The following is a 14,760-nucleotide window of genomic DNA, read 5'->3' as shown; positions in this document are numbered from 1 at the left end:
GGGTACTTATTATAACGTTAAAGCTTAGTTACCAGGGTGCTCAATCTTGTAGAATATTTTGATAAACGTTTCTGGATGAAACAACTGAAATCTTGTGATCCACCTTTATATACAGATTATGCGAAACACTAAAACTATGAACTCACCAACCTTTATGTTGACACTTGTTAGCATGTTTATTCTCAGGTTCCCTAGAAGTCTTCCGCTGTTTGCTTATATGTTAGACAAGCTATGTGCATGGAGTCTTACATGGCATATTTTTCAAGGAAACGTTGCATTCACCAAATCATCACCATGTATCTTATTTTGACTGCATTGTCAACGGAACTACTATTGTAAACTATTAATTACGGTGATTGTCTATATGTAGAAATCATCAGATGTCAAAAACCTTTGATTTAAATATTCATTTATGGTGTGCCTTTTTAAAAGAATGCAATGTTTACAAAACGTATCATATAGAGGTCAAATACTTCGCAATGAAATCTATGAATGACGTGTTCGTCCATATGGATTTGGAGTGATTGTCACAGTTGGTATCAGAGCGTTGGTCCTAGTGAACCAGGTCTTGCATGAGTGTGCCTAACTGATAGTTGTTAAGATGCATTAGTAAGTCTGGACTTCGACCGTGTCTACATGTTAAAAGTTTTGCTTATCATTTCTTGTCGGAAATTACATGCTTATCATTCTTAAGTCTAGACACGTTTTCCTGCATTTATTGCATAAATAGTGTATAGACGAAAATTCATATCTTAGCGTATCTGTTACTGTAAACTTTTCCTGACACCTTCCGAAAATTTCTCCGTGATTTATGGAATTTGGTATTATATATACATACGTAAGTTATGTATTGAAGAATACCAAACTAAATTCTATAATATAATTCATATCAAAAATCATCTCCCTAATTATACAAGATGGATCCCGTATCTAGTTCAAATTCCTTAAACTCCGACAGCTATTCCGATATGGATATTCACCTGAATTCCGAAGACAGTGTAACTGGAATGGATCAACCAATCAGCCATCACCTATTCTGGATGAATTGGGGATGGGTTCGTAGCCTGCTTAGTCATTGGAGACAAGAAGAAGGTGATCCCCTCCATCCACCACATTGCCCTCTTGGCGAAGAACATGAAGCACTTACCAGCGAACCTGTTCGTAATACCATTTTCTCTCTCATTTCTAGAGTATCTAGTCATGATTATATACTATCTCACATTCTAAATCTTATTCATCCGCTCGTCCAAACCGACAATCATCCCGGTGTAATAGAAGAAGTCAACGAGCTTCGCGCTCGGGTAGTGACTTTAGAGAATATGGTGCAAGGGTTACAAGCACCAGCAGCATCACCGGCATCAACGGTACCACCATCATCAACACCAACAGTATCATTACCACCACCAACAACAACATCCACATCCCACACCTCAACATCACAATCTGTACCTCGAACATCAACGTCATATGCACCATAGATACCAAGGAATACCAACAACAACAAACGATGAAGTATTGATTCATAACTTCTTCAAAGAAATATTCTGCAGAGAATATGTAGTTTCTAAAAGTTTTAGAGATTATATATTCTAGTCTTAGTCGAAAACCAGATGAGATTAATATTATGTTAACTCATTAAATTCATGATTACATCTAAGGAAACTATATATATAGGTATATTTTCATAAAGATTGTAATTAAGAAAATTATTTTGTACAAACTGTTAATGGTGAAAATATTTTAACGGGTAGGTAATACCCGAGGGATATATAAATTCACAATTAATATTTTACATTCTTTGATTCAGATTCAACAAATCATCAACTATACTCACTACTTTCACAACAATATATATTCTTTTATAAAAATCAAAGCAACCATCCTCATCCAAATTTGATTACATATTTTGATTTTGACAAATCAAAATCCAAGTCAAGATTTAACAAAAGACATCATTCTTAGATTCCTACATCTTTCGAAGCTATACTTTGACTTCAAAACTGTGCTAGAACATCATAGAACCCAGAAAAGTATTTGTATCATTCAAATTCCTAGAACATCATATGAATATTAACGATTACAATCTATGTTCAAATCCCTCGAAATTCCTGAAGACACTTCAAATAATGAATCATCTAGATGATGATCCAACCACATGTTACCGCAGTCTTATACCTGAAAAACCCTCGAAATCAAAGTCATAGTTTAACACGTATCCGTGTCAGACCCTTTGGCATTTATTAGATAAAATAAATTTTCAATCCCTTTTCAAAATAGACAGTTTTGTCACCACTCCAGCAAATCACCTTCAATTGTTCATTCGAATAAGCCTTATTATAACGATTACCCCTTCATCATTGTTACCGAGGAACCTTTCATATTTCACCACATTAGCAGTAAACTTATCAACAACTTTATTGATCATTAAGCCTCTCCGAAAAATCACGATAATTATTCATTGAAACTCTATCAAGTACCCATATACAACTTGTAACAACAATTGTCATACCAACTACTGGGAATTAGCAAATCAGTATTTTGAATTTTGTAGCAATTTTTTGCCAACAGTTATATATATATATATATATATATATATATATATATATATATATATATATATATATATATACATATAACGTTTACCTTCAAGACTTATAGACTTCGAATGTGAAGTTTCTGAAAAACACCTTAAACCGCGAACTAGTTCTCGAAATCTTGAAAAATGCTGATGAAGCAGAAAAAACTGTAAACGACCTTAACAGTAAAAAGTTTGATGATAAAGGATAGTGTGCTGGCAAAGCTCAGAAAAAGAGAAAGTTTGGAACTGGAAAACGGATTGAGCAAAGTATGAAGGAGGCTGTGGATAAATCACAAGGACGAAACCTGCCTTCAAAGAATCCAAATGATTCAGTATCTGCTGAAGCCATTAACGAATACCTTGCTTCCGAATCTAAACCCTTGCGTACAATATTCTTCATCATCCTCTGGTATTAGAAATTCTAAGATATCATCGTATCTTTCATTATAAATATCCTCCGTATTTCTGGAGATAATTCCATAATCATTCTTATCGGAAATCAATTTTCTCCTTATGATATCTGTGTTACATCATAAAAGAAACTATTTTAGTTTCTAAATTCTGAAACCTTCGAGTTTAAAATATGAATATTTTTGAAGTGGTGTTGGGAGCTGAAGCATGAGTTAGTATAATATAATGACACTTGATCAACGTGATTATATTACAGTAAGTCATGCTGAGTTTCTAAATGGAACGTGATGATTCACATATCATAACGTCATCATGTGCTATGTCATACGACTCTTGTATTCTAGTTAATCTCTAAAATATCAAGAAAATATTTCTTGATGATTCTGTCTTTTCCAGGGTATTCTGGTAATTTAACAAATCAAGATCGTGCCATTACCATTTTTTTCTTGGAACATTAACAATGTTCATTCTGAAATTCATATCTGTGAATTCTGGACCATTACAAGCAATGCTTAGTCACAAGAAGAAGAAACGAAGGGACAAAACTCCAAAATAGAAATTGGGGTATAAATCGCAGCAAATAAAAGAAAGCATTAACTGGGGATGACAATAATTTTAGAAGACAGAAGCAGGAACTTTGAAATATAAGGGAGAATATAAAGCCCGATAACAACACATAAATTACAAACCGTGTATATCAATGTTTATCGCAACATCAAGACACGGGATAATTAAAAGCACTATAACCCCAAGGGCAAAGTAGAAGTAAGCAGATTCCTCCGGTGGTAGATGAAAAGAAAAATGACAGATATGAAAGTTAGGAGTATATCAAGAATCAGAACTGGATGAAGCATTCTTCACAATCTTTTGAAAATAGGAAATGAGGAAGAAAATGTAAGAGTGATGAAAATAATGAAACGGAAGAGGTCAATTTATAGCGAAATATCAAACATAGCAATCGAGGCAAATTACGCATTTAATCAAAAGAAATCTTAATTTCCTTAAATTCTGAAGAATCAAATCTTATTTAGATTATGAAGATTTTCTATTCCTTAAATTACGAAAATCAATCGTTAATACGTCAAGAGTTAAGATGAATCTCTATTCTTCATTTCACTCTTTTACGATAACTTCTCTCATACGCTTCGAATAATCGGATTGTTTTATCCATATTATTCAACGGTGATAAAACTCTATTTATCAACACATATACGTCATGAAAATATTTTTATTGTTAGTCATGACGACCTCACTCAAATTTTGGGACGAAATTTCTTTAACGGGTAGGTACTGTGATGACCCGGAAATTTCTGACCAAATTTAAACTTAATCTTTGTATGATTAACATTTCCTATACGATAAGCAAAGTCTGTAAAACTGAATCTCAAAATTTTTGAACTACTTTCATATATTCAAATACCTTTCGGTTGTTCTTGACGATTTGCGAACAATTATATGTATATATATATATATATATATATATATATATATATATATATATATATATACTTTAACTTGAAAACTTAACAATGTATTAATTGTTTGATACCGTACATTAAACTTATTGGTTTAAATATTTATTTGAATATATATGATAAGTTGGAATATTAATTGTATGAATAACTTGCGACGTATATTTAAAACGTGTTTATGAATGTTGAAAATATATATTAACTTGGTCATAAAACGATTTGTTATTATATATATATATATTAACAAATAGCGAGACAATGATTTATAGAAGTAAATGACCAAAACACTCGAAAGTTTAAGATACACTTTGAATGATATAGTTTATTGATAATTTAAGATTATATTTTGTCAAAGGTACGAGTCACAAAACGTAAATTACGAGTTTTCTAAGCGTACGAAAATGCGTTCGAGAAACCGGAACCGGGACATAAGTCGAGTGACAACGTACGAGTCATCGGAACGAAAATTACAAGTCAACTATGCACATGAATTTAATATAATATATAATTAATTATTTAAATTATATATATTATATATATTATATTTAAATATGTCGACAAACAAAACAACAAATGATTGTGAGCTGGATCAGAGGGCCATGCGATCGCATGAGAAATAGGCATAAAACCTATGCGATCACATGGGGGTCAGAAATTAGAATTCTTCTATAAATTGGACAGTTTGTCGACACTCACACACATATATCTCTCCATCTATGCTCTCTATATTTATTATTATTATTATTTATTATTATTATTATTATTATTATTATTATTATTATTATTATTATTATAAATCTTATTATTATTATTAGTAGTGTTAGTATTATTATTAGTATTATTATACATAAAATACTACGACGAGGTCATGAGCAAGTTATTTTCAAAACAAGCTTTTCGAGCGGGATAGAGCTAAGGAAACTATGGGCTATAGCTATGGAGGTTATGGGTAATGTACGTGGGTATATTTATGAATCAAACCTAGTGTTTATCATCTCCGTTACGTCTACGTACTTTCCTACAATATTGAATCTCAATACTGATACGTAAGCACTCATATCTTATCTTTTATATATTAATTATGTATCCATGTCTAGTATATATAATACTTGACTTAGTTTGGTATTCTTCAATACATAATTTACATATGTATATATAATACCAAATTCTATAAATCACGGAGAAATTTTCGAAAGATGTTAGGAAAAGTTTACAGTAACAGATACGCTAAGATATGAATTTTGTCTATACACTATTCATGCAATCAATGCAGTAAAACGTTTCTAGACTAGGAATGATAAGCAGGTAATTTTTGACAAAAAATGATAAGCAAAACTTTTAACATGCAGACACGGTCGAAGTCCAGACTTACTAATGCATCCTAACAACTATCAGTTAGACACACTCATGCAAGACCTGGTTCGCTAGGACCAACGCTCTGATACCAACTGTGACGATCGCTCCAAATATATATGGACGAACACGTCATTCATCGATTTCATTGCGAGGTATTTGACCTCTATATGATACGTTTTGTAAACATTGCATTCTTTTGAAAAGGCACACCATAAATGAATATTTAAATCAAAGGTTTTCGACATCTGATGATTTCTACATATAGACAATCACCGTAATATAATAATTTACAATAATACTTCCGTTGATGATGCAGTCAAAATAAGATACATGGTGATGATTTGGTGAATGCAACGTTTCCTTGAAAAATATGCCATGTATGACTCCATGCACATAGCTTGTCTAACATATAAGCAAACAGCGAAAGACTTCTAGGGAACCTGAGAATAAACATGCTAACAAGTGTCAACACAAAGGTTGGTGAGTTCATAGTTTTAATGTTGCGCATAATCTGTATATAAAGGTGGATCACAAGATTTCAGTTGTTCAATCCATAAACGTTTATCAAAATATTCTACGAAATTGAGCACCCTGGTAACTAAACTTAACGTATATATAATTTGTACCCTTTATATAATCATCTTAATAATACACGCAAACCAACGTGTACGCTTCTCAAATAGCATACGTCCGTTAAAAGGCTAGTGCTCTAGCTCGGACGGGGATATCAAGCCCTATGGATCCATATACTACTACTCGCGCCCACCAGTTCTTATAACTGGCAGTTACTAGTTACCAAAGCTAAGGAATTTTCGGTTCAAACTCAGTGTAGAATTTAGTATGTACTTGTGTCCATTGCGTTTAAAATAAAGTGCATGTATTCTCAGCCCAAAAATATAGATTGCAAAAGCAATTAAAAAGGGAGCAAATGAAACTCACCTTAGCAGCATATAAAGTCGTTCACCAAAATGTGATCGAAACTCGGATTACCAAATAACCGCAGATCTCAACCTAGAGAACATATGTTGGTCAATAAATGTCTATCAATCTAGGTCAGGTCATAGTGTATAACAATCCTAATGCTCGAGATCGACATACAAAAGTTATCCAAAGTCGTTTCAAAAAGTCAATTTTGACAATAATTCAACAAAACGAGACGTGCCTTATATATGGATTCATTTACTTGGCTGGTAATATTCAAAAATCCAATTTATCATTCTTACAAACAAGTTTCAAAAGCAATTTCAATCAATGTCAATCATAATTCAGTTGATCATATCTTTTAATTCGTTCACCGAAATTACGCGATTTCTAAATGAAAAGTTATTGATTTTTCGCCAGCTTTCCAAAAACATGCATATCATATACCTTTTATCAGTAATACATGTATTTACTTCGTGATTCATCATAACTGTTTAACGACAAAATTTTGCATACAAGCATGCAGAAATATATATACTCGAGCACTAGACATGGATACACAATTAATGTATAAAAGATAAAATATGAGTGCTTACGTATCAATATTGAGATTCAATATTTTAGAAAAGTACGTAGACGCAACAGAGATGATAAACACTAGATTTGATTCACAAATATACCCTCGAACATTACCCATAACCTCCTTGGCAATAACCCATAATTTTCTTAGCTCTATCCCGCTCAAAAACCCATTTTGAAGGTGACACGCTCATAACCTCGTCGTAGTATTTTAGGTATATATACTACTAATAATAATATTATAATAAGATTAATAATAATAATATTAATCTTAATAATAATAATAATAATAATAATAATAATAATAAAAAATAATAATACGGAGGAATGAATCGAGCTTTTATAGTATGTGGCCTGCTACAGTACCTCATGCGATCGCATGAGTTTTCAGTATTTTTGTCATGCGATCGCATGGCCGCCTTATCCGTTTTTGTTTGCTAGTTCGTCGACATCAAATAGTGTTACTGTAGCAAATAGTATGTACTGTATCAAATAGTGTTTTTTTACTGTAGCAATAGTGTTTACTGTAGCACCGTAGCAAAGTACGGTTTCACTGTAGCAAATAGTGTTTACTGTAGCACTGTAGCAAAGTACGGTTTCAATGTAGCAAATAGCATTTACTGTAGCAAATAGTGTTTTACTGTAGCAAAGTCATTTTTACTGTAGCAAATAGTGTTTTACTGTAGGAAGGTCGTTTTTACTTGTACATATATATATACATACATATAATTGTTCATAAATCGTCGAGAGCAGTCAAATGTAATTGAATACATGAAACTGTTCTAAAATTTTGAGATTCAACTTCATAGACTTTGCTTATCGTGTCGGAAACGTTAAAGATTAAGTTTAAATTTGGTCAAAAATTTCCTGGTCATCACAGCCTATAATTCCGTCCTTAAATACTGACGAATTCCCGACGACTTTCCAACGAACTCATAAAACATAAATTTAACATACATTTGTGATGGTTTAGCGACAGATTAACTACGGTAACACGCCCGTCCGTAATCTGTCCCTAAATATAACTTTTATGACAGATTAACGACGGATTACCTACGTATAGATATTCGCCCATAATTTGTCCCTAAATATAATATTTTGCGACGGATTTACGACGGCAATGCGGTTTCGTCTAACTCGTAATTTTAAAAATATATATAACTATAAGGTCGTCCCTAATCCATAAGTAAATCAGAGTATTAAGGACAGATTTGGGACGGATGTTTTTTATAATTTGATTTTTTATGGAGTTTATGAGCACGAATTAACATGTAAAAGTATCAAAATGTCTTAGAATACACTTATATTATCAATATAACATACATACATCAATATATTATACGTTTGTCGGACGTATACGTTCGATCTAGTGTTTTTATATATAAGTTCCATTATCGTTGCTAGTGAATATATGCATACCCATTCATATCTTTGCATTCATACGCTACTTAGTATTTTTAAAATGTTTGATAACTAATGTGTCTTAGAATACACTCATACTATCAAATATAACATATATAGATCAATATACTATACGTTTGTCTGATGTATGCCTTCGATCTAGTATTTTTATATATAAGTTCCATTATCGTTGTTAGTGGATATATGCATACCCGTACATGTGCTTGCATTTATTCGTTACTTAAGTATTTTTAAAATGATTGTTAATTAATATAAATGCATTTAGGAATGAGTGTCTATGCATTTTCGGTTAAATTATAATTTAAAAATATATATAAATATATGGCCGTCCCTAAGCCGTCGGTAAAGCAGGGTATTAGGAACGGATTTGGGACGGATGTTTTTTCATAATTGATATTTTTTCGAGTTTACGAGCACGAATGAACACGGTAAGTATTATATATGCTATTTCGGTTACCCTCGTTAGCTAGGGTTTTTTTGAGATCATTTGAGGGCCGTAAATCAAGGGCTGACATCACGTTGCTGGGTGCTGACGTGGATTTTGTCACCGAGTTTGTTAGTTGATGAGTGAAGTTTCCAGGTTTACCTTGGCTGCCACCTACACTATTGCCGCCCACTCTTTTCAAATAATTGATCACGTCCTGTAATAATGTTGCAAATTTTCTTATCTAGTTGATACAGTTACAACATCAAATTGAAATTATAATGCAAGTGCACACATTGACAGTCAATAAAATAGGGTAACTGAATCACAACCATGTTGAGGCAAACAGAAAAACTATATAGAACATGCATATTAGCTGATTATATAATACTTTTTAATATAACATGCATCATCCTTAAAATGTTATGTGTTTTATGCTCAAACTTACGTTATAGATGTATGATCTGAAAATCACTTAATCAGGAATGTATATCGTTAAAGTTAATCACGGTAAGTATTATATATGTTATTTGTATTTTGACAATGTTAAAGTTTAATGTTAATCGTCTGTTTTTTTAATTGTGTAGGTTTACTACAAGTAACGGTAAAGCTGATAATAATCGAATTACTCGTGCAATCACTTCAATTTTGATTAACTATTACCGTGGAGATTGGCCAACTATATATATATATATATATATATATATATATATATATATATATATATATATATATATATATATATATATATATGTTATAATATACTAATAATAATATAAATATGTTATATGTTATGAACCTATATACTTAAGTTACTATGTGTTATTTTCAATCTAAGTATTGTTGGGATCCAGCAGTGGAAGAGTTTGTTCATGACATATTTAATGTGGCTATTGCGAGAAGATTGTTAGATCATTTAAGTGCTGCTCGCGAGTCAGCATACGTGCAGGCTGAAGCTGCTAGAAATCCAGCTACTGATGATGATTTATCTCTCATTCTCCATTATAACCCAACCTGGATGAAGTAAGAACACTGACATTGGAATAAATCTGAATGGCTACAGAAAGCAAGGGCGAATAAAGCAAACATGGCTAAATTTGTAGCTGGCCACCATTGTACAAATAGTGTTTTACTGTAGCAAATAGTGTTTTACTCGAGTATATATATTTATATATGCTTGTATGCTAAATTCCGTCGTTAAACAGTTTATAATGAATCACTAATTAAATACATATATTACTGGTAAAAGGTATATGATATATATGTTTTTGGAAAGCTGGCGAAAAATCAATAACTTTTCATTTAGATATCGAATAGTTTCGATGAACGGATTAAAAGATATGATCAACTGAATTATGATTGACGTTAATTAAAATTGCTTTTGAATCTGCAATTAAGATTTAAACAACTTGTTTACGTGACTGATAAAGTGAACTTTTAAATATTACCAACCGAGTAAATGAATCCTTATATAAGGCATGTCTCGATTTGTTGAACTATTGTCAAAATTGACTTTTTGAAACGACTTTGGATAACTTTTGTATGTCGATCTCGAGCATTAGGATTGTGATACACTATGACCTGACCTAGCTTGATAGACATTTATTGACCAACATATGTTCTCTAGGTTGAGATCTACGGTTATTTGGTAATCCGAGTTTCGGTCACATTTTGGTGAACGACTTTATATGCTGCTAAGGTGAGTTTCATTTGCTCCCTTTTTAATTGCTTTTGCACTCTATATTTTTGGGCTGAGAATACATGCACTTTATTTTAAACGCAATGGATACAAGTACATACTAAATTCTACACTGAGTTTGAACCGAAAATCCCTTAGCTTTGGTAACTAGTAACTGCCGGTTATAAGAACTGGTGGGCGCGAGTAGTTATATATGGATCCATAGGGCTTGACATCCCCGTCTGTTCCAGGTATAGAAACCCTAGCCTGAACTATAAAACAGACGTATGCTATTTGAGTTCAGTACACATTGGTTTGAGTGTATTGTACATGTTGGTTGCATGTATGTTAAAACATGGGTAATTATTATAACGTTAAAGCTTAGTTACCAGGGTGCTCAATCTTGTAGAATATTTTGATAAACGTTTCTGGATGAAACAACTGAAATCTTGTGATCCACCTTTATATACAGATTATGCGAAACACTAAAACTATGAACTCACCAACCTTTGTTTTGACACTTGTTAGCATGTTTATTCTCAGGTTCCCTAGAAGTCTTCCGCTGTTTGCTTATATGTTAGACAAGCTATGTGCATGGAGTCTTACATGGCATATTTTTCAAGGAAACGTTGCATTCACCAAATCATCACCATGTATCTTATTTTGACTGCATTGTCAACGGAACTACTATTGTAAACTATTAATTACGGTGATTGTCTATATGTAGAAATCACCAGATGTCGAAAACCTTTGATTTAAATATTCATTTATGGTGTGCCTTTTCAAAAGAATGCAATGTTTACAAAACGTATCATATAGAGGTCAAATACCTCGCAATGAAATCGGTGAATGACGTGTTCGTCCATATGGATTTGGAGCGATCGTCACAGTTAGTGGCGAGTTGTAGATTTCCGATTTAAAGGGTCCTGGCTACCTGCTACATCTTTTGGCTATTTGAAACGTGAGCAAAATCAGAGAAAGTGTTGTTTATAGGATACGTATACGATGTCGAAGTTCAGTCCAATGAGGTTTGATGTAGAGAAATTTGATGGGAGGATCAATTTTGGCTTATGGCAGGTTCAAGTCAAGGATGTGTTGATTCAGTCCGGGTTACACAAGTCATTGAAAGGTAAACCCACCTTTGTTTCCGGCAGTGATTCTAGCAGTAAGTTCGATGAAGAAGAATGGGATGATATGGATTTGAGGGCAGCAAGTGCAATTCGTTTGTGTCTTGCAAAGAATGTGCTTGCAAATGTGCACGGGTTATCAACGGCAAAGGAGCTTTGGGTTAAACTAGAGCATTTGTACCAGGGCAAGGGCATCTCAAATTGATTGTGTCTTAAAGAACAATTTCATACTCTGCGTATGGATGGGGGTTCAAAAATTTCAGATCATCTAAGTATTCTTAACGGTATTGTTTCAGAACTGGAGGCTATTGGAGTTAAAACGGATGATGAAGATAAAGCTTTGAGGTTGATATTATCTTTATCATCGTCTTATGAACACATGAAACCTATTTTGATGTATGTGAAGAAAACTCTGAAGTTTGAAGACGTTACTAGCAAGCTCCTATCCGAGGAGAAAAGACTGGAAGGTAACGGGGTCTCGTCATCAGGAGATACGATAGTGTTGTGTTCGGATAGGCGAAAGAGAAACCCTGGGAAAAATCTGGTATGTTGGAGGTGCGGGAAGACTGGGCATATAAGGGTTAATTGTTCAGGTGGAGCTAATCCGGCAAATGGCTCCAAAGACGCTAACATTTTCTCCGTTGTTACGGAGAGTGACGAATTCCTCTGAAGTCACGTCATCCTCATGGTGTGTCCGCGCCACCGTGGAAAGGGATGTTCGTTAGCGGTTTTACAATTACACATGGGCATTGGTTTGGCGTTGATGCAGGTTGTGTGGTGGAAACTGATGTTGTAGCTGATGGGACTTTCGGGAAAGCCAAACAGGGAAGTTGCACCATAAAGTTTCAGCTGGTTGTTCAACAACATGTGTCGAGGTGAAATGCTTGGAATGTGATATTCTAAGTGATATACTCTTAATGGTAGAGTATGATAATTCTTGTTAAGAGTTATGATTGTCTGTGATGACAATGATTGTCGGTTTAGACAATGTTCGGTAAAAATGCAAGTTTTGTCTCTTGGGCGATAATCTCATCGGCATGAAGATGAGGATCTTGAAGTTGTCGTCGAGGAAGCATCTATATCGGTTATCCTTATAATGTTGAAGTATGGTTATCTTTTTCTATCAAAAAGGTGGAGATTTGTTGGTTTTATTTTTGATAGAAAAATTGATATGGTTACTTTGTGAAGGATGTTATCCCACATAGGTGGGAGGAAAAAGTTGGAGGGGACTTGCTTGGTTATAAAAGAGGGGTTAAGTCTTCATTTCAAATTGCACCAATCAATACACTTTAAGTATTTGATTATTTCTTTCTTTCTTACCCTTGTATGAAAGTTGTATTAGTTAAATATTTTGAAGAGTGTAGTTGGCTTAAGAGAGTCGTCTATATCATTGTAACAATTTGTGATATAGTGTATTTTTCTCTTTGAGGGCCGGTGGTTTTTCTCCTGTTTTGGAGTTTCCACGTTAAATCTTGTGTTGTGTATTGTTTTTATTTCTTTACTATTATTATTGGGCTGGATGGTGGGAATTAGTGAGACCGCAATTTCCCAACAGTTAGATGTATATTTATCTGTATATTTTCATATATGTTAGCTGTAGGTATAGTTGGCTTTGACCAAGCCTTAGTCGTGTATATCATGCACAAAGATAGGAGATATAGTTTCCTCATTTATCTGTAACTTTGTTATGTAAACTGTATATAAATATTGTACGTATGAATGCAAAAGGCAACAAGCCAATTCAATCTTCTTATAGGGTTCGAATCTTGGGGTTGGCGAGAAAAGGTTGGAAACAGCCAGTAGTATTCCTGATGGGCTGCGTACAGTAGAGTATGATGTCGGATTACTCGTCATTACGGGTAACCCGGACAGGAAAAACCTTAGATTTTTTTATTTTTTTATTTTTACTTTTATTTAGAATTGGGTCAAATCCCCGAGCTTGATAAAATGTGATATCGTCTTTAATTACCCTCAAAGTGTTGTGCTACTCTTTTTTTCCTTTTGTTTTTGTGTTGTTTATTTGAAAAAAAAAAAAAAAAAAAAAAAAAAAAAAAAAAAAAAAACCTTCCTATTGAGTTATTCCCACAAAGAAAATTATGTGTACGTAGAATAATATTATGATAAAAAAAAAAAAAACTCTTATAGAATATGTTGCCAATTGCTTATTAATCGTGCATTGCACCTTTGCTATCTGTGAAGAATAACTTGGACAGATGACAATTTAACAAAAACACACATTATATATATAGGCCTATATATATATTCCAGTTTAGTTAGCATTGACATCTCTGGCCGTTACCTGATTTGGTAAATTTAGCCGATGGTAATACGGTATTACCATTACCAATATAACTAATAGATAAAATTTACCTTATTTGTTATGAATAGTTCTATTTCGTTTTTCACTTTTCACAAACCTAACCCCCTAATTTCCATTATAATACAAATCGAACCCCCACTTTATACCTATATTCTAAATTATTATTTATCCCTTCACTAACATCAAAAATACTGAATAATAACACACACCACGCTTTACCGACTTGTACACTGCGCTCAAATAGTAGGACCCACATAAGCCACTACTGTGCTACATTTTATTTTTATTTTTTTTGTCTCCAACGATAAAAGAAGCAACTTTCTTGAAATGAACAACCCTTCAATGCTACCAAAAGATGTCGAAAAACATTCTTTTTTACAAAATAGATCAACTAACTTTAACGCTAAAAGAAGCAACTTTCACAAAAGGAACAACCCTTCAATGTTAGATGTCGGGAAAATTCTTTTTTTAC

Source organism: Rutidosis leptorrhynchoides, chromosome 4 (genome assembly GCF_046630445.1).
Source record: "Rutidosis leptorrhynchoides isolate AG116_Rl617_1_P2 chromosome 4, CSIRO_AGI_Rlap_v1, whole genome shotgun sequence".
NCBI lineage: Eukaryota > Viridiplantae > Streptophyta > Magnoliopsida > Asterales > Asteraceae > Rutidosis > Rutidosis leptorrhynchoides.
The sequence above is the reverse complement of the archived record's forward strand: the minus strand, read 5'-3'. Positions refer to the sequence as shown.